This window comes from Anoplopoma fimbria, unplaced genomic scaffold (assembly GCF_027596085.1).
Source record: "Anoplopoma fimbria isolate UVic2021 breed Golden Eagle Sablefish unplaced genomic scaffold, Afim_UVic_2022 Un_contig_12633_pilon_pilon, whole genome shotgun sequence".
In the NCBI taxonomy this organism is placed as follows: domain Eukaryota; kingdom Metazoa; phylum Chordata; class Actinopteri; order Perciformes; family Anoplopomatidae; genus Anoplopoma; species Anoplopoma fimbria.
Genome location: NW_026552589.1, coordinates 20,001 through 37,338, shown reverse-complemented (window position 1 = coordinate 37,338; position 17,338 = coordinate 20,001). Strand labels below are relative to the sequence as shown.

General features: G+C 43.1%; 34 non-coding genes across 34 annotated transcripts; all 34 read left to right on the top strand.

The window, feature by feature from the left end:
* The first annotated feature begins 291 nt into the window (after positions 1-291).
* Positions 292-410, top strand: LOC129116025 (5S ribosomal RNA). Its single transcript, XR_008533368.1, has one exon. It is a non-coding gene; the product is annotated as a 5S ribosomal RNA (ribosomal RNA).
* A 451-nt stretch (positions 411-861) lies between these two features.
* On the top strand, positions 862-978 carry LOC129116031 (5S ribosomal RNA). The gene has a single exon (XR_008533373.1). It is a non-coding gene; the product is annotated as a 5S ribosomal RNA (ribosomal RNA).
* Positions 979-1,358: 380 nt separating this feature from the next.
* LOC129116024 (5S ribosomal RNA) lies at positions 1,359-1,477 on the top strand. Its single transcript, XR_008533367.1, has one exon. It is a non-coding gene; the product is annotated as a 5S ribosomal RNA (ribosomal RNA).
* A 377-nt stretch (positions 1,478-1,854) lies between these two features.
* On the top strand, positions 1,855-1,973 carry LOC129116023 (5S ribosomal RNA). Its single transcript, XR_008533366.1, has one exon. It is a non-coding gene; the product is annotated as a 5S ribosomal RNA (ribosomal RNA).
* A 378-nt stretch (positions 1,974-2,351) lies between these two features.
* On the top strand, positions 2,352-2,472 carry LOC129116029 (5S ribosomal RNA). Its single transcript, XR_008533372.1, has one exon. It is a non-coding gene; the product is annotated as a 5S ribosomal RNA (ribosomal RNA).
* Positions 2,473-2,852: 380 nt separating this feature from the next.
* LOC129116021 (5S ribosomal RNA) lies at positions 2,853-2,971 on the top strand. Its single transcript, XR_008533364.1, has one exon. It is a non-coding gene; the product is annotated as a 5S ribosomal RNA (ribosomal RNA).
* A 353-nt stretch (positions 2,972-3,324) lies between these two features.
* On the top strand, positions 3,325-3,443 carry LOC129116020 (5S ribosomal RNA). The gene has a single exon (XR_008533363.1). It is a non-coding gene; the product is annotated as a 5S ribosomal RNA (ribosomal RNA).
* Positions 3,444-3,822: 379 nt separating this feature from the next.
* LOC129116019 (5S ribosomal RNA) lies at positions 3,823-3,941 on the top strand. The gene has a single exon (XR_008533362.1). It is a non-coding gene; the product is annotated as a 5S ribosomal RNA (ribosomal RNA).
* A 378-nt stretch (positions 3,942-4,319) lies between these two features.
* LOC129116018 (5S ribosomal RNA) lies at positions 4,320-4,438 on the top strand. The gene has a single exon (XR_008533361.1). It is a non-coding gene; the product is annotated as a 5S ribosomal RNA (ribosomal RNA).
* Positions 4,439-4,817: 379 nt separating this feature from the next.
* Positions 4,818-4,936, top strand: LOC129116017 (5S ribosomal RNA). Its single transcript, XR_008533360.1, has one exon. It is a non-coding gene; the product is annotated as a 5S ribosomal RNA (ribosomal RNA).
* A 379-nt stretch (positions 4,937-5,315) lies between these two features.
* Positions 5,316-5,434, top strand: LOC129116016 (5S ribosomal RNA). The gene has a single exon (XR_008533359.1). It is a non-coding gene; the product is annotated as a 5S ribosomal RNA (ribosomal RNA).
* Positions 5,435-5,813: 379 nt separating this feature from the next.
* LOC129116015 (5S ribosomal RNA) lies at positions 5,814-5,932 on the top strand. The gene has a single exon (XR_008533358.1). It is a non-coding gene; the product is annotated as a 5S ribosomal RNA (ribosomal RNA).
* Positions 5,933-6,310: 378 nt separating this feature from the next.
* On the top strand, positions 6,311-6,429 carry LOC129116013 (5S ribosomal RNA). The gene has a single exon (XR_008533357.1). It is a non-coding gene; the product is annotated as a 5S ribosomal RNA (ribosomal RNA).
* A 378-nt stretch (positions 6,430-6,807) lies between these two features.
* On the top strand, positions 6,808-6,926 carry LOC129116012 (5S ribosomal RNA). The gene has a single exon (XR_008533356.1). It is a non-coding gene; the product is annotated as a 5S ribosomal RNA (ribosomal RNA).
* A 378-nt stretch (positions 6,927-7,304) lies between these two features.
* On the top strand, positions 7,305-7,423 carry LOC129116011 (5S ribosomal RNA). The gene has a single exon (XR_008533355.1). It is a non-coding gene; the product is annotated as a 5S ribosomal RNA (ribosomal RNA).
* A 379-nt stretch (positions 7,424-7,802) lies between these two features.
* LOC129116009 (5S ribosomal RNA) lies at positions 7,803-7,921 on the top strand. Its single transcript, XR_008533353.1, has one exon. It is a non-coding gene; the product is annotated as a 5S ribosomal RNA (ribosomal RNA).
* Positions 7,922-8,299: 378 nt separating this feature from the next.
* Positions 8,300-8,418, top strand: LOC129116008 (5S ribosomal RNA). Its single transcript, XR_008533352.1, has one exon. It is a non-coding gene; the product is annotated as a 5S ribosomal RNA (ribosomal RNA).
* A 380-nt stretch (positions 8,419-8,798) lies between these two features.
* On the top strand, positions 8,799-8,917 carry LOC129116007 (5S ribosomal RNA). The gene has a single exon (XR_008533351.1). It is a non-coding gene; the product is annotated as a 5S ribosomal RNA (ribosomal RNA).
* Positions 8,918-9,566: 649 nt separating this feature from the next.
* Positions 9,567-9,685, top strand: LOC129116006 (5S ribosomal RNA). The gene has a single exon (XR_008533350.1). It is a non-coding gene; the product is annotated as a 5S ribosomal RNA (ribosomal RNA).
* A 380-nt stretch (positions 9,686-10,065) lies between these two features.
* On the top strand, positions 10,066-10,184 carry LOC129116005 (5S ribosomal RNA). Its single transcript, XR_008533349.1, has one exon. It is a non-coding gene; the product is annotated as a 5S ribosomal RNA (ribosomal RNA).
* A 381-nt stretch (positions 10,185-10,565) lies between these two features.
* LOC129116084 (5S ribosomal RNA) lies at positions 10,566-10,684 on the top strand. Its single transcript, XR_008533422.1, has one exon. It is a non-coding gene; the product is annotated as a 5S ribosomal RNA (ribosomal RNA).
* A 380-nt stretch (positions 10,685-11,064) lies between these two features.
* LOC129116083 (5S ribosomal RNA) lies at positions 11,065-11,183 on the top strand. The gene has a single exon (XR_008533421.1). It is a non-coding gene; the product is annotated as a 5S ribosomal RNA (ribosomal RNA).
* Positions 11,184-11,563: 380 nt separating this feature from the next.
* LOC129116082 (5S ribosomal RNA) lies at positions 11,564-11,682 on the top strand. The gene has a single exon (XR_008533420.1). It is a non-coding gene; the product is annotated as a 5S ribosomal RNA (ribosomal RNA).
* A 378-nt stretch (positions 11,683-12,060) lies between these two features.
* Positions 12,061-12,179, top strand: LOC129116081 (5S ribosomal RNA). Its single transcript, XR_008533419.1, has one exon. It is a non-coding gene; the product is annotated as a 5S ribosomal RNA (ribosomal RNA).
* Positions 12,180-12,559: 380 nt separating this feature from the next.
* Positions 12,560-12,678, top strand: LOC129116080 (5S ribosomal RNA). Its single transcript, XR_008533418.1, has one exon. It is a non-coding gene; the product is annotated as a 5S ribosomal RNA (ribosomal RNA).
* A 381-nt stretch (positions 12,679-13,059) lies between these two features.
* Positions 13,060-13,178, top strand: LOC129116077 (5S ribosomal RNA). The gene has a single exon (XR_008533416.1). It is a non-coding gene; the product is annotated as a 5S ribosomal RNA (ribosomal RNA).
* Positions 13,179-13,558: 380 nt separating this feature from the next.
* LOC129116076 (5S ribosomal RNA) lies at positions 13,559-13,677 on the top strand. The gene has a single exon (XR_008533415.1). It is a non-coding gene; the product is annotated as a 5S ribosomal RNA (ribosomal RNA).
* A 380-nt stretch (positions 13,678-14,057) lies between these two features.
* Positions 14,058-14,176, top strand: LOC129116075 (5S ribosomal RNA). The gene has a single exon (XR_008533414.1). It is a non-coding gene; the product is annotated as a 5S ribosomal RNA (ribosomal RNA).
* A 379-nt stretch (positions 14,177-14,555) lies between these two features.
* Positions 14,556-14,674, top strand: LOC129116074 (5S ribosomal RNA). The gene has a single exon (XR_008533413.1). It is a non-coding gene; the product is annotated as a 5S ribosomal RNA (ribosomal RNA).
* A 380-nt stretch (positions 14,675-15,054) lies between these two features.
* Positions 15,055-15,173, top strand: LOC129116073 (5S ribosomal RNA). Its single transcript, XR_008533412.1, has one exon. It is a non-coding gene; the product is annotated as a 5S ribosomal RNA (ribosomal RNA).
* A 380-nt stretch (positions 15,174-15,553) lies between these two features.
* Positions 15,554-15,672, top strand: LOC129116072 (5S ribosomal RNA). Its single transcript, XR_008533411.1, has one exon. It is a non-coding gene; the product is annotated as a 5S ribosomal RNA (ribosomal RNA).
* Positions 15,673-16,054: 382 nt separating this feature from the next.
* On the top strand, positions 16,055-16,173 carry LOC129116071 (5S ribosomal RNA). Its single transcript, XR_008533410.1, has one exon. It is a non-coding gene; the product is annotated as a 5S ribosomal RNA (ribosomal RNA).
* A 380-nt stretch (positions 16,174-16,553) lies between these two features.
* Positions 16,554-16,672, top strand: LOC129116070 (5S ribosomal RNA). The gene has a single exon (XR_008533409.1). It is a non-coding gene; the product is annotated as a 5S ribosomal RNA (ribosomal RNA).
* A 377-nt stretch (positions 16,673-17,049) lies between these two features.
* Positions 17,050-17,168, top strand: LOC129116069 (5S ribosomal RNA). The gene has a single exon (XR_008533408.1). It is a non-coding gene; the product is annotated as a 5S ribosomal RNA (ribosomal RNA).
* The last annotated feature ends 170 nt before the right edge of the window (positions 17,169-17,338 follow it).

The following is a 17,338-nucleotide window of genomic DNA, read 5'->3' as shown; positions in this document are numbered from 1 at the left end:
GGGAAGGAAATAGCTAGATCATGACTTGCCGGTATAGAAATGACACAAATCCAGTTAAATGATGGCTTTCATCATTCCTAAGCTCATCGATCATTTTCTTTTCAATTTTATGCTAACGTATTCTACATTTCAACAGTAAATATTAATATTTTTACTGCACTACATTTGTGATCCTTATAGCCACTTTGTACATTCTGATTTGACATTTAAAAGCTGTGAGTGTGTCTAGACGACAGAGCAAAGCGTGGTGATATAGTATCTTTAAAAGGACCTTTGGTAGGCACAATATTTGCTTACGGCCATACCACCCTGAACACGCCCGATCTCGTCTGATCTCGGAAGCTAAGCAGGGTCGGGCCTGGTCAGTACTTGGATGGGAGACCGCCTGGGAATACCAGGTGCTGTAAGCTTTTTCACTCCTCTTTACAAAAAGCAGAGGCGCTGCTGCTTTTTCAGTGGACACCGACAGGGTGGGAAGGATATAGCTAGATCATGACTTGCCGGTATAGAAATGACACAAATCCAGTTAAATGATGGCTTTCATCATTCCTAAGCTCATCGATCATTTTCTTTTCAATTTTATGCTAACGTATTCTACATTTCAACAGTAAATATTAATATTTTTACTGCACTACATTTGTGATCCTTATAGCCACTTTGTACATTCTGATTTGACATTTAAAAGCTGTGAGTGTGTCTGGCAGAGGGCGCTGCTGCTTTTTTCAGTGGACACCGACAGGGTGGGAAGGAAATAGCTAGAACATGACTTGCCGGAAATCTGCAGGCGCTCCCTGTATAGACGACAGAGCAAAGCGTGGTGATATAGTATCTTTAAAAGGCCCTTTGGTAGGCACAATATTTGCTTACGGCCATACCACCCTGAACACGCGATCTCGTCTGATCTCGGAAGCTAAGCAGGGTCGGGCCTGGTCAGTACTTGGATGGGAGACCGCCTGGGAATACCAGGTGCTGTAAGCTTTTTTCACTCCTCTTTACAAAAAGCAGAGGGCGCTGCTGCTTTTTCAGTGGACACCGACAGGGTGGGAAGGATATAGCTAGATCATGACTTGCCGGTATAGAAATGACACAAATCCAGTTAAATGATGGCTTTCATCATTCCTAAGCTCATCGATCATTTTCTTTTCAATTTTATGCTAACGTATTCTACATTTCAACAGTAAATATTAATATTTTTACTGCACTACATTTGTGATCCTTATAGCCACTTTGTACATTCTGATTTGACATTTAAAAGCTGTGAGTGTGTCTGGAAATCTGCAGGCGCTCCCTGTATAGACGACAGAGCAAAGCGTGGTGATATAGTATCTTTAAAAGGCCCTTTGGTAGGCACAATATTTGCTTACGGCCATACCACCCTGAACACGCCCGATCTCGTCTGATCTCGGAAGCTAAGCAGGGTCGGGCCTGGTCAGTACTTGGATGGGAGACCGCCTGGGAATACCAGGTGCTGTAAGCTTTTCACTCCTCTTTACAAAAAGCAGAGGCGCTGCTGCTTTTTCAGTGGACACCGACAGGGTGGGAAGGATATAGCTAGATCATGACTTGCCGGTATAGAAATGACACAAATCCAGTTAAATGATGGCTTTCATCATTCCTAAGCTCATCGATCATTTTCTTTTCAATTTTATGCTAACGTATTCTACATTTCAACAGTAAATATTAATATTTTTACTGCACTACATTTGTGATCCTTATAGCCACTTTGTACATTCTGATTTGACATTTAAAAGCTGTGAGTGTGTCTGGAAATCTGCAGGCGCTCCCTGTATAGACGACAGAGCAAAGCGTGGTGATATAGTATCTTTAAAAGGCCCTTTGGTAGGCACAATATTTGCTTACGGCCATACCACCCTGAACACGCCCGATCTCGTCTGATCTCGGAAGCTAAGCAGGGTCGGGCCTGGTCAGTACTTGGATGGGAGACCGCCTGGGAATACCAGGTGCTGTAAGCTTTTTCACTCCTCTTTACAAAAGCAGAGGCGCTGCTGCTTTTTCAGTGGACACCGACAGGGTGGGAAGGAAATAGCTAGATCATGACTTGCCGGTATAGAAATGACACAAATCCAGTTAAATGATGGCTTTCATCATTCCCTAAGCTCATCGATCATTTTCTTTTCAATTTTATGCTAACGTATTCTACATTTCAACAGTAAATATTAATATTTTTACTGCACTACATTTGTGATCCTTATAGCCACTTTGTACATTCTGATTTGACATTTTAAAAGCTGTGAGTGTGTCTGGAAATCTGCAGGCGCTCCCTGTATAGACGAAAGAGCAAAGCGTGGTGATATAGTATCTTTAAAGGCCCTTTGGTAGGCACAATATTTGCTTACGGCCATACCACCCTGAACACGCCCGATCTCTCGTCTGATCTCGGAAGCTAAGCAGGGTCGGGCCTGGTCAGTACTTGGATGGGAGACCGCCTGGGAATACCAGGTGCTGTAAGCTTTTTCTCCTCTTTACAAAAAGCAGAGGGGCGCTGCTGCTTTTTCAGTGGACACCGACAGGGTGGGAAGGAAATAGCTAGATCATGACTTGCCGGTATAGAAATGACACAAATCCAGTTAAATGATGGCTTTCATCATTCCTAAGCTCATCGATCATTTTTCTTTTCAATTTTATGCTAACGTATTCTACATTTCAACAGTAAATATTAATCTTTTTACTGCACTACATTTTGTGATCCTTATAGCCACTTTGTACATTCTGATTTGACATTTAAAAGCTGTGAGTGTGTCTGGAAATCTGCAGGCGCTCCCTGTATAGACGAAAGAGCAAAGCGTGGTGATATAGTATCTTTAAAAGGACCTTTGGTAGGCACAATATTTGCTTACGGCCATACCACCCTGAACACGCCCGATCTCGTCTGATCTCGGAAGCTAAGCAGGGTCGGGCCTGGTCAGTACTTGGATGGGAGACCGCCTGGGAATACCAGGTGCTGTAAGCTTTTTCACTCCTCTTTACAAAAAGCAGAGGCGCTGCTGCTTTTTCAGTGGACACCGACAGGGTGGGAAGGATATAGCTAGATCATGACTTGCCGGTATAGAAATGACACAAATCCAGTTAAATGATGGCTTTCATCATTCCTAAGCTCATCGATCATTTTCTTTTCAATTTTATGCTAACGTATTCTACATTTCAACAGTAAATATTAATATTTTTACTGCACTACATTGTGATCCTTATAGCCACTTTGTACATTCTGATTTGACATTTTAAAAGCTGTCTCCCTGTATAGACGAAAGAGCAAAGCGTGGTGATATAGTATCTTTAAAAGGCCCTTTGGTAGGCACAATATTTGCTTACGGCCATACCACCCTGAACACGCCCGATCTCGTCTGATCTCGGAAGCTAAGCAGGGTCGGGCCTGGTCAGTACTTGGATGGGAGACCGCCTGGGAATACCAGGTGCTGTAAGCTTTTTCACTCCTCTTTACAAAAAGCAGAGGGCGCTGCTGCTTTTTCAGTGGACACCGACAGGGTGGGAAGGAAATAGCTAGATCATGACTTGCCGGTATAGAAATGACACAAATCCAGTTAAATGATGGCTTTCATCATTCCTAAGCTCATCGATCATTTTCTTTTCAATTTTATGCTAACGTATTCTACATTTCAACAGTAAATATTAATATTTTTACTGCACTACATTTGTGATCCTTATAGCCACTTTGTACATTCTGATTTGACATTTAAAAGCTGTGAGTGTGTCTGGAAATCTGCAGGCGCTCCCTGTATAGACGAAAGAGCAAAGCGTGGTGATATAGTATCTTTAAAAGGCCCTTTGGTAGGCACAATATTTGCTTACGGCCATACCACCCTGAACACGCCCGATCTCGTCTGATCTCGGAAGCTAAGCAGGGTCGGGCCTGGTCAGTACTTGGATGGGAGACCGCCTGGGAATACCAGGTGCTGTAAGCTTTTTCACTCCTCTTTACAAAAAGCAGAGGCGCTGCTGCTTTTTCAGTGGACACCGACAGGGTGGGAAGGAAATAGCTAGATCATGACTTGCCGGTATAGAAATGACACAAATCCAGTTAAATGATGGCTTTCATCATTCCTAAGCTCATCGATCATTTTCTTTTCAATTTTATGCTAACGTATTCTACATTTCAACAGTAAATATTAATATTTTTACTGCACTACATTTGTGATCCTTATAGCCACTTTGTACATTCTGATTTGACATTTAAAAGCTGTGAGTGTGTCTGGAAATCTGCAGGCGCTCCCTGTATAGACGAAAGAGCAAAGCGTGGTGATATAGTATCTTTAAAAGGCCCTTTGGTAGGCACAATATTTGCTTACGGCCATACCACCCTGAACACGCCCGATCTCGTCTGATCTCGGAAGCTAAGCAGGGTCGGGCCTGGTCAGTACTTGGATGGGAGACCGCCTGGGAATACCAGGTGCTGTAAGCTTTTTCACTCCTCTTTACAAAAAGCAGAGGGCGCTGCTGCTTTTTCAGTGGACACCGACAGGGTGGGAAGGAAATAGCTAGATCATGACTTGCCGGTATAGAAATGACACAAATCCAGTTAAATGATGGCTTTCATCATTCCTAAGCTCATCGATCATTTTCTTTTCAATTTTATGCTAACGTATTCTACATTTCAACAGTAAATATTAATATTTTTACTGCACTACATTTGTGATCCTTATAGCCACTTTGTACATTCTGATTTGACATTTAAAAGCTGTGAGTGTGTCTGGAAATCTGCAGGCGCTCCCTGTATAGACGAAAGAGCAAAGCGTGGTGATATAGTATCTTTAAAAGGACCTTTGGTAGGCACAATATTTGCTTACGGCCATACCACCCTGAACACGCCCGATCTCGTCTGATCTCGGAAGCTAAGCAGGGTCGGGCCTGGTCAGTACTTGGATGGGAGACCGCCTGGGAATACCAGGTGCTGTAAGCTTTTTCACTCCTCTTTACAAAAAGCAGAGGGCGCTGCTGCTTTTTCAGTGGACACCGACAGGGTGGGAAGGAAATAGCTAGATCATGACTTGCCGGTATAGAAATGACACAAATCCAGTTAAATGATGGCTTTCATCATTCCTAAGCTCATCGATCATTTTCTTTTCAATTTTATGCTAACGTATTCTACATTTCAACAGTAAATATTAATATTTTTACTGCACTACATTTGTGATCCTTATAGCCACTTTGTACATTCTGATTTGACATTTAAAAGCTGTGAGTGTGTCTGGAAATCTGCAGGCGCTCCCTGTATAGACGAAAGAGCAAAGCGTGGTGATATAGTATCTTTAAAAGGCCCTTTGGTAGGCACAATATTTGCTTACGGCCATACCACCCTGAACACGCCCGATCTCGTCTGATCTCGGAAGCTAAGCAGGGTCGGGCCTGGTCAGTACTTGGATGGGAGACCGCCTGGGAATACCAGGTGCTGTAAGCTTTTTCACTCCTCTTTACAAAAAGCAGAGGGCGCTGCTGCTTTTTCAGTGGACACCGACAGGGTGGGAAGGAAATAGCTAGATCATGACTTGCCGGTATAGAAATGACACAAATCCAGTTAAATGATGGCTTTCATCATTCCTAAGCTCATCGATCATTTTCTTTTCAATTTTATGCTAACGTATTCTACATTTCAACAGTAAATATTAATCTTTTTACTGCACTACATTTGTGATCCTTATAGCCACTTTGTACATTCTGATTTGACATTTAAAAGCTGTGAGTGTGTCTGGAAATCTGCAGGCGCTCCCTGTATAGACGAAAGAGCAAAGCGTGGTGATATAGTATCTTTAAAAGGACCTTTGGTAGGCACAATATTTGCTTACGGCCATACCACCCTGAACACGCCCGATCTCGTCTGATCTCGGAAGCTAAGCAGGGTCGGGCCTGGTCAGTACTTGGATGGGAGACCGCCTGGGAATACCAGGTGCTGTAAGCTTTTTCACTCCTCTTTACAAAAAGCAGAGGCGCTGCTGCTTTTTCAGTGGACACCGACAGGGTGGGAAGGATATAGCTAGATCATGACTTGCCGGTATAGAAATGACACAAATCCAGTTAAATGATGGCTTTCATCATTCCTAAGCTCATCGATCATTTTCTTTTCAATTTTATGCTAACGTATTCTACATTTCAACAGTAAATATTAATCTTTTTACTGCACTACATTTGTGATCCTTATAGCCACTTTGTACATTCTGATTTGACATTTAAAAGCTGTGAGTGTGTCTGGAAATCTGCAGGCGCTCCCTGTATAGACGAAAGAGCAAAGCGTGGTGATATAGTATCTTTAAAAGGCCCTTTGGTAGGCACAATATTTGCTTACGGCCATACCACCCTGAACACGCCCGATCTCGTCTGATCTCGGAAGCTAAGCAGGGTCGGGCCTGGTCAGTACTTGGATGGGAGACCGCCTGGGAATACCAGGTGCTGTAAGCTTTTTCACTCCTCTTTACAAAAAGCAGAGGCGCTGCTGCTTTTTCAGTGGACACCGACAGGGTGGGAAGGAAATAGCTAGATCATGACTTGCCGGTATAGAAATGACACAAATCCAGTTAAATGATGGCTTTCATCATTCCTAAGCTCATCGATCATTTTCTTTTCAATTTTATGCTAACGTATTCTACATTTCAACAGTAAATATTAATATTTTTACTGCACTACATTTGTGATCCTTATAGCCACTTTGTACATTCTGATTTGACATTTAAAAGCTGTGAGTGTGTCTGGCAATCTGCAGGCGCTCCCTGTATAGACGAAAGAGCAAAGCGTGGTGATATAGTATCTTTAAAAGGACCTTTGGTAGGCACAATATTTGCTTACGGCCATACCACCCTGAACACGCCCGATCTCGTCTGATCTCGGAAGCTAAGCAGGGTCGGGCCTGGTCAGTACTTGGATGGGAGACCGCCTGGGAATACCAGGTGCTGTAAGCTTTTTCACTCCTCTTTACAAAAAGCAGAGGCGCTGCTGCTTTTTCAGTGGACACCGACAGGGTGGGAAGGAAATAGCTAGATCATGACTTGCCGGTATAGAAATGACACAAATCCAGTTAAATGATGGCTTTCATCATTCCTAAGCTCATCGATCATTTTCTTTTCAATTTTATGCTAACGTATTCTACATTTCAACAGTAAATATTAATATTTTTACTGCACTACATTTGTGATCCTTATAGCCACTTTGTACATTCTGATTTGACATTTAAAAGCTGTGAGTGTGTCTGGAAATCTGCAGGCGCTCCCTGTATAGACGAAAGAGCAAAGCGTGGTGATATAGTATCTTTAAAAGGACCTTTGGTAGGCACAATATTTGCTTACGGCCATACCACCCTGAACACGCCCGATCTCGTCTGATCTCGGAAGCTAAGCAGGGTCGGGCCTGGTCAGTACTTGGATGGGAGACCGCCTGGGAATACCAGGTGCTGTAAGCTTTTTCACTCCTCTTTACAAAAAGCAGAGGGCGCTGCTGCTTTTTCAGTGGACACCGACAGGGTGGGAAGGAAATAGCTAGATCATGACTTGCCGGTATAGAAATGACACAAATCCAGTTAAATGATGGCTTTCATCATTCCTAAGCTCATCGATCATTTTCTTTTCAATTTTATGCTAACGTATTCTACATTTCAACAGTAAATATTAATCTTTTTACTGCACTACATTTGTGATCCTTATAGCCACTTTGTACATTCTGATTTGACATTTAAAAGCTGTGAGTGTGTCTGGAAATCTGCAGGCGCTCCCTGTATAGACGAAAGAGCAAAGCGTGGTGATATAGTATCTTTAAAAGGACCTTTGGTAGGCACAATATTTGCTTACGGCCATACCACCCTGAACACGCCCGATCTCGTCTGATCTCGGAAGCTAAGCAGGGTCGGGCCTGGTCAGTACTTGGATGGGAGACCGCCTGGGAATACCAGGTGCTGTAAGCTTTTTCACTCCTCTTTACAAAAAGCAGAGGCGCTGCTGCTTTTTCAGTGGACACCGACAGGGTGGGAAGGAAATAGCTAGATCATGACTTGCCGGTATAGAAATGACACAAATCCAGTTAAATGATGGCTTTCATCATTCCTAAGCTCATCGATCATTTTCTTTTCAATTTTATGCTAACGTATTCTACATTTCAACAGTAAATATTAATATTTTTACTGCACTACATTTGTGATCCTTATAGCCACTTTGTACATTCTGATTTGACATTTAAAAGCTGTGAGTGTGTCTGGAAATCTGCAGGCGCTCCCTGTATAGACGAAAGAGCAAAGCGTGGTGATATAGTATCTTTAAAAGGCCCTTTGGTAGGCACAATATTTGCTTACGGCCATACCACCCTGAACACGCCCGATCTCGTCTGATCTCGGAAGCTAAGCAGGGTCGGGCCTGGTCAGTACTTGGATGGGAGACCGCCTGGGAATACCAGGTGCTGTAAGCTTTTTTCACTCCTCTTTACAAAAAGCAGAGGGCGCTGCTGCTTTTTCAGTGGACACCGACAGGGTGGGAAGGAAATAGCTAGATCATGACTTGCCGGTATAGAAATGACACAAATCCAGTTAAATGATGGCTTTCATCATTCCTAAGCTCATCGATCATTTTCTTTTCAATTTTATGCTAACGTATTCTACATTTCAACAGTAAATATTAATCTTTTTACTGCACTACATTTGTGATCCTTATAGCCACTTTGTACATTCTGATTTGACATTTAAAAGCTGTGAGTGTGTCTGGAAATCTGCAGGCGCTCCCTGTATAGACGAAAGAGCAAAGCGTGGTGATATAGTATCTTTAAAAGGACCTTTGGTAGGCACAATATTTGCTTACGGCCATACCACCCTGAACACGCCCGATCTCGTCTGATCTCGGAAGCTAAGCAGGGTCGGGCCTGGTCAGTACTTGGATGGGAGACCGCCTGGGAATACCAGGTGCTGTAAGCTTTTTCACTCCTCTTTACAAAAAGCAGAGGGCGCTGCTGCTTTTTCAGTGGACACCGACAGGGTGGGAAGGAAATAGCTAGATCATGACTTGCCGGTATAGAAATGACACAAATCCAGTTAAATGATGGCTTTCATCATTCCTAAGCTCATCGATCATTTTCTTTTCAATTTTATGCTAACGTATTCTACATTTCAACAGTAAATATTAATCTTTTTACTGCACTACATTTGTGATCCTTATAGCCACTTTGTACATTCTGATTTGACATTTAAAAGCTGTGAGTGTGTCTGGAAATCTGCAGGCGCTCCCTGTATAGACGAAAGAGCAAAGCGTGGTGATATAGTATCTTTAACTGCACTACAATTGTGAACCTTATAGCCACTTTGTACATTCTGATTTGACATTTAAAAGCTGTGAGTGTGTCTGGAAATCTGCAGGCGCTCCCTGTATAGACGAAAGAGCAAAGCGTGGTGATATAGTATCTTTAAAAACTACAATTGTGAACCTTATAGCCACTTTGTACATTCTGATTTGACATTTAAAAGCTGTGAGTGTGTCTGGAAATCTGCAGGCGCTCCCTGTATAGACGAAAGAGCAAAGCGTGGTGATATAGTATCTTTAAAAGGGCCTTTGGTAGGCACAATATTTGCTTACGGCCATACCACCCTGAACACGCCCGATCTCGTCTGATCTCGGAAGCTAAGCAGGGTCGGGCCTGGTCAGTACTTGGATGGGAGACCGCCTGGGAATACCAGGTGCTGTAAGCTTTTTTCACTCCTCTTTACAAAAAGCAGAGGGCGCTGCTGCTTTTTCAGTGGACACCGACAGGGTGGGAAGGAAATAGCTAGATCATGACTTGCCGGTATAGAAATGACACAAATCCAGTTAAATGATGGCTTTCATCATTCCTAAGCTCATCGATCATTTTCTTTTCAATTTTATGCTAACGTATTCTACATTTCAACAGTAAATATTAATCTTTTTACTGCACTACAATTGTGAACCTTATAGCCACTTTGTACATTCTGATTTGACATTTAAAAGCTGTGAGTGTGTCTGGCAATCTGCAGGCGCTCCCTGTATAGACGAAAGAGCAAAGCGTGGTGATATAGTATCTTTAAAAGGACCTTTGGTAGGCACAATATTTGCTTACGGCCATACCACCCTGAACACGCCCGATCTCGTCTGATCTCGGAAGCTAAGCAGGGTCGGGCCTGGTCAGTACTTGGATGGGAGACCGCCTGGGAATACCAGGTGCTGTAAGCTTTTTTCACTCCTCTTTACAAAAAGCAGAGGGCGCTGCTGCTTTTTCAGTGGACACCGACAGGGTGGGAAGGAAATAGCTAGATCATGACTTGCCGGTATAGAAATGACACAAATCCAGTTAAATGATGGCTTTCATCATTCCTAAGCTCATCGATCATTTTCTTTTCAATTTTATGCTAACGTATTCTACATTTCAACAGTAAATATTAATCTTTTTACTGCACTACAATTGTGAACCTTATAGCCACTTTGTACATTCTGATTTGACATTTAAAAGCTGTGAGTGTGTCTGGCAATCTGCAGGCGCTCCCTGTATAGACGAAAGAGCAAAGCGTGGTGATATAGTATCTTTAAAAGGACCTTTGGTAGGCACGATATTTTGCTTACGGCCATACCACCCTGAACACGCCCGATCTCGTCTGATCTCGGAAGCTAAGCAGGGTCGGGCCTGGTCAGTACTTGGATGGGAGACCGCCTGGGAATACCAGGTGCTGTAAGCTTTTTTCACTCCTCTTTACAAAAAGCAGAGGGCGCTGCTGCTTTTTCAGTGGACACCGACAGGGTGGGAAGGAAATAGCTAGATCATGACTTGCCGGTATAGAAATGACACAAATCCAGTTAAATGATGGCTTTCATCATTCCTAAGCTCATCGATCATTTTCTTTTCAATTTTATGCTAACGTATTCTACATTTCAACAGTAAATATTAATCTTTTTACTGCACTACAATTGTGAACCTTATAGCCACTTTGTACATTCTGATTTGACATTTAAAAGCTGTGAGTGTGTCTGGCAATCTGCAGGCGCTCCCTGTATAGACGAAAGAGCAAAGCGTGGTGATATAGTATCTTTAAAAGGACCTTTGGTAGGCACAATATTTGCTTACGGCCATACCACCCTGAACACGCCCGATCTCGTCTGATCTCGGAAGCTAAGCAGGGTCGGGCCTGGTCAGTACTTGGATGGGAGACCGCCTGGGAATACCAGGTGCTGTAAGCTTTTTTCACTCCTCTTTACAAAAAGCAGAGGGCGCTGCTGCTTTTTCAGTGGACACCGACAGGGTGGGAAGGAAATAGCTAGATCATGACTTGCCGGTATAGAAATGACACAAATCCAGTTAAATGATGGCTTTCATCATTCCTAAGCTCATCGATCATTTTCTTTTCAATTTTATGCTAACGTATTCTACATTTCAACAGTAAATATTAATCTTTTTACTGCACTACAATTGTGAACCTTATAGCCACTTTGTACATTCTGATTTGACATTTAAAAGCTGTGAGTGTGTCTGGCAATCTGCAGGCGCTCCCTGTATAGACGAAAGAGCAAAGCGTGGTGATATAGTATCTTTAAAAGGCCCTTTGGTAGGCACAATATTTGCTTACGGCCATACCACCCTGAACACGCCCGATCTCGTCTGATCTCGGAAGCTAAGCAGGGTCGGGCCTGGTCAGTACTTGGATGGGAGACCGCCTGGGAATACCAGGTGCTGTAAGCTTTTTTCACTCCTCTTTACAAAAAGCAGAGGGCGCTGCTGCTTTTTCAGTGGACACCGACAGGGTGGGAAGGAAATAGCTAGATCATGACTTGCCGGTATAGAAATGACACAAATCCAGTTAAATGATGGCTTTCATCATTCCTAAGCTCATCGATCATTTTCTTTTCAATTTTATGCTAACGTATTCTACATTTCAACAGTAAATATTAATCTTTTTACTGCACTACATTTGTGAACCTTATAGCCACTTTGTACATTCTGATTTGACATTTAAAAGCTGTGAGTGTGTCTGGCAATCTGCAGGCGCTCCCTGTATAGACGAACGATCAAAGCGTGGTGATATAGTATCTTTAAAAGGCTTTGGTAGGCACAATATTTGCTTACGGCCATACCACCCTGAACACGCCCGATCTCGTCTGATCTCGGAAGCTAAGCAGGGTCGGGCCTGGTCAGTACTTGGATGGGAGACCGCCTGGGAATACCAGGTGCTGTAAGCTTTTTTCACTCCTCTTTACAAAAAGCAGAGGGCGCTGCTGCTTTTTCAGTGGACACCGACAGGGTGGGAAGGAAATAGCTAGATCATGACTTGCCGGTATAGAAATGACACAAATCCAGTTAAATGATGGCTTTCATCATTCCTAAGCTCATCGATCATTTTCTTTTCAATTTTATGCTAACGTATTCTACATTTCAACAGTAAATATTAATCTTTTTACTGCACTACAATTGTGAACCTTATAGCCACTTTGTACATTCTGATTTGACATTTAAAAGCTGTGAGTGTGTCTGGCAATCTGCAGGCGCTCCCTGTATAGACGAAAGAGCAAAGCGTGGTGATATAGTATCTTTAAAAGGACCTTTGGTAGGCACGATATTTGCTTACGGCCATACCACCCTGAACACGCCCGATCTCGTCTGATCTCGGAAGCTAAGCAGGGTCGGGCCTGGTCAGTACTTGGATGGGAGACCGCCTGGGAATACCAGGTGCTGTAAGCTTTTTTTCACTCCTCTTTACAAAAAGCAGAGGGCGCTGCTGCTTTTTCAGTGGACACCGACAGGGTGGGAAGGAAATAGCTAGATCATGACTTGCCGGTATAGAAATGACACAAATCCAGTTAAATGATGGCTTTCATCATTCCTAAGCTCATCGATCATTTTCTTTTCAATTTTATGCTAACGTATTCTACATTTCAACAGTAAATATTAATCTTTTTACTGCACTACAATTGTGAACCTTATAGCCACTTTGTACATTCTGATTTGACATTTAAAAGCTGTGAGTGTGTCTGGCAATCTGCAGGCGCTCCCTGTATAGACGAAAGAGCAAAGCGTGGTGATATAGTATCTTTAAAAGGACCTTTGGTAGGCACAATATTTGCTTACGGCCATACCACCCTGAACACGCCCGATCTCGTCTGATCTCGGAAGCTAAGCAGGGTCGGGCCTGGTCAGTACTTGGATGGGAGACCGCCTGGGAATACCAGGTGCTGTAAGCTTTTTTTCACTCCTCTTTACAAAAAGCAGAGGGCGCTGCTGCTTTTTCAGTGGACACCGACAGGGTGGGAAGGAAATAGCTAGATCATGACTTGCCGGTATAGAAATGACACAAATCCAGTTAAATGATGGCTTTCATCATTCCTAAGCTCATCGATCATTTTCTTTTCAATTTTATGCTAACGTATTCTACATTTCAACAGTAAATATTAATCTTTTTACTGCACTACAATTGTGAACCTTATAGCCACTTTGTACATTCTGATTTGACATTTAAAAGCTGTGAGTGTGTCTGGCAATCTGCAGGCGCTCCCTGTATAGACGAAAGAGCAAAGCGTGGTGATATAGTATCTTTAAAAGGCCCTTTGGTAGCACAATATTTGCTTACGGCCATACCACCCTGAACACGCCCGATCTCGTCTGATCTCGGAAGCTAAGCAGGGTCGGGCCTGGTCAGTACTTGGATGGGAGACCGCCTGGGAATACCAGGTGCTGTAAGCTTTTTTCACTCCTCTTTACAAAAAGCAGAGGGCGCTGCTGCTTTTTCAGTGGACACCGACAGGGTGGGAAGGAAATAGCTAGATCATGACTTGCCGGTATAGAAATGACACAAATCCAGTTAAATGATGGCTTTCATCATTCCTAAGCTCATCGATCATTTTCTTTTCAATTTTATGCTAACGTATTCTACATTTCAACAGTAAATATTAATCTTTTTACTGCACTACAATTGTGAACCTTATAGCCACTTTGTACATTCTGATTTGACATTTAAAAGCTGTGAGTGTGTCTGGCAATCTGCAGGCGCTCCCTGTATAGACGAAAGAGCAAAGCGTGGTGATATAGTATCTTTAAAAGGACCTTTGGTAGGCACAATATTTGCTTACGGCCATACCACCCTGAACACGCCCGATCTCGTCTGATCTCGGAAGCTAAGCAGGGTCGGGCCTGGTCAGTACTTGGATGGGAGACCGCCTGGGAATACCAGGTGCTGTAAGCTTTTTTTTTCCTCTTTACAAAAAGCAGAGGGCGCTGCTGCTTTTTCAGTGGACACCGACAGGGTGGGAAGGAAATAGCTAGATCATGACTTGCCGGTATAGAAATGACACAAATCCAGTTAAATGATGGCTTTCATCATTCCTAAGCTCATCGATCATTTTCTTTTCAATTTTATGCTAACGTATTCTACATTTCAACAGTAAATATTAATCTTTTTACTGCACTACAATTGTGAACCTTATAGCCACTTTGTACATTCTGATTTGACATTTAAAAGCTGTGAGTGTGTCTGGCAATCTGCAGGCGCTCCCTGTATAGACGAAAGAGCAAAGCGTGGTGATATAGTATCTTTAAAAGGACCTTTGGTAGGCACAATATTTGCTTACGGCCATACCACCCTGAACACGCCCGATCTCGTCTGATCTCGGAAGCTAAGCAGGGTCGGGCCTGGTCAGTACTTGGATGGGAGACCGCCTGGGAATACCAGGTGCTGTAAGCTTTTTTCACTCCTCTTTACAAAAAGCAGAGGGCGCTGCTGCTTTTTCAGTGGACACCGACAGGGTGGGAAGGAAATAGCTAGATCATGACTTGCCGGTATAGAAATGACACAAATCCAGTTAAATGATGGCTTTCATCATTCCTAAGCTCATCGATCATTTTCTTTTCAATTTTATGCTAACGTATTCTACATTTCAACAGTAAATATTAATCTTTTTACTGCACTACAATTGTGAACCTTATAGCCACTTTGTACATTCTGATTTGACATTTAAAAGCTGTGAGTGTGTCTGGCAATCTGCAGGCGCTCCCTGTATAGACGAAAGAGCAAAGCGTGGTGATATAGTATCTTTAAAAGGACCTTTGGTAGGCACAATATTTGCTTACGGCCATACCACCCTGAACACGCCCGATCTCGTCTGATCTCGGAAGCTAAGCAGGGTCGGGCCTGGTCAGTACTTGGATGGGAGACCGCCTGGGAATACCAGGTGCTGTAAGCTTTTTTCACTCCTCTTTACAAAAAGCAGAGGGCGCTGCTGCTTTTTCAGTGGACACCGACAGGGTGGGAAGGAAATAGCTAGATCATGACTTGCCGGTATAGAAATGACACAAATCCAGTTAAATGATGGCTTTCATCATTCCTAAGCTCATCGATCATTTTCTTTTCAATTTTATGCTAACGTATTCTACATTTCAACAGTAAATATTAATCTTTTTACTGCACTACAATTGTGAACCTTATAGCCACTTTGTACATTCTGATTTGACATTTAAAAGCTGTGAGTGTGTCTGGCAATCTGCAGGCGCTCCCTGTATAGACGAAAGAGCAAAGCGTGGTGATATAGTATCTTTAAAAGGCCCTTTGGTAGGCACAATATTTGCTTACGGCCATACCACCCTGAACACGCCCGATCTCGTCTGATCTCGGAAGCTAAGCAGGGTCGGGCCTGGTCAGTACTTGGATGGGAGACCGCCTGGGAATACCAGGTGCTGTAAGCTTTTTTCACTCCTCTTTACAAAAAGCAGAGGGCGCTGCTGCTTTTTCAGTGGACACCGACAGGGTGGGAAGGAAATAGCTAGATCATGACTTGCCGGTATAGAAATGACACAAATCCAGTTAAATGATGGCTTTCATCATTCCTAAGCTCATCGATCATTTTCTTTTCAATTTTATGCTAACGTATTCTACATTTCAACAGTAAATATTAATCTTTTTACTGCACTACAATTGTGAACCTTATAGCCACTTTGTACATTCTGATTTGACATTTAAAAGCTGTGAGTGTGTCTGGCAATCTGCAGGCGCTCCCTGTATAGACGAAAGAGCAAAGCGTGGTGATATAGTATCTTTAAAAGGACCTTTGGTAGGCACACAATATTTGCTTACGGCCATACCACCCTGAACACGCCCGATCTCGTCTGATCTCGGAAGCTAAGCAGGGTCGGGCCTGGTCAGTACTTGGATGGGAGACCGCCTGGGAATACCAGGTGCTGTAAGCTTTTTTCACTCCTCTTTACAAAAAGCAGAGGGCGCTGCTGCTTTTTCAGTGGACACCGACAGGGTGGGAAGGAAATAGCTAGATCATGACTTGCCGGTATAGAAATGACACAAATCCAGTTAAATGATGGCTTTCATCATTCCTAAGCTCATCGATCATTTTCTTTTCAATTTTATGCTAACGTATTCTACATTTCAACAGTAAATATTAATCTTTTTACTGCACTACAATTGTGAACCTTATAGCCACTTTGTACATTCTGATTTGACATTTAAAAGCTGTGAGTGTGTCTGGCAATCTGCAGGCGCTCCCTGTATAGACGAAAGAGCAAAGCGTGGTGATATAGTATCTTTAAAAGGACCTTTGGTAGGCACAATATTTGCTTACGGCCATACCACCCTGAACACGCCCGATCTCGTCTGATCTCGGAAGCTAAGCAGGGTCGGGCCTGGTCAGTACTTGGATGGGAGACCGCCTGGGAATACCAGGTGCTGTAAGCTTTTTTCCTCTTTACAAAAAGCAGAGGGCGCTGCTGCTTTTTCAGTGGACACCGACAGGGTGGGAAGGAAATAGCTAGATCATGACTTGCCGGTATAGAAATGACACAAATCCAGTTAAATGATGGCTTTCATCATTCCTAAGCTCATCGATCATTTTCTTTTCAATTTTATGCTAACGTATTCTACATTTCAACAGTAAATATTAATCTTTTTACTGCACTACAATTGTGAACCTTATAGCCACTTTGTACATTCTGATTTGACATTTAAAAGCTGTGAGTGTGTCTGGCAATCTGCAGGCGCTCCCTGTATAGACGAAAGAGCAAAGCGTGGTGATATAGTATCTTTAAAAGGCCTTTGGTAGGCACACGATTTTTGCTTACGGCCATACCACCCTGAACACGCCCGATCTCGTCTGATCTCGGAAGCTAAGCAGGGTCGGGCCTGGTCAGTACTTGGATGGGAGACCGCCTGGGAATACCAGGTGCTGTAAGCTTTTTTCACTCCTCTTTACAAAAAGCAGAGGGCGCTGCTGCTTTTTCAGTGGACACCGACAGGGTGGGAAGGAAATAGCTAGATCATGACTTGCCGGTATAGAAATGACACAAATCCAGTTAAATGATGGCTTTCATCATTCCTAAGCTCATCGATCATTTTCTTTTCAAT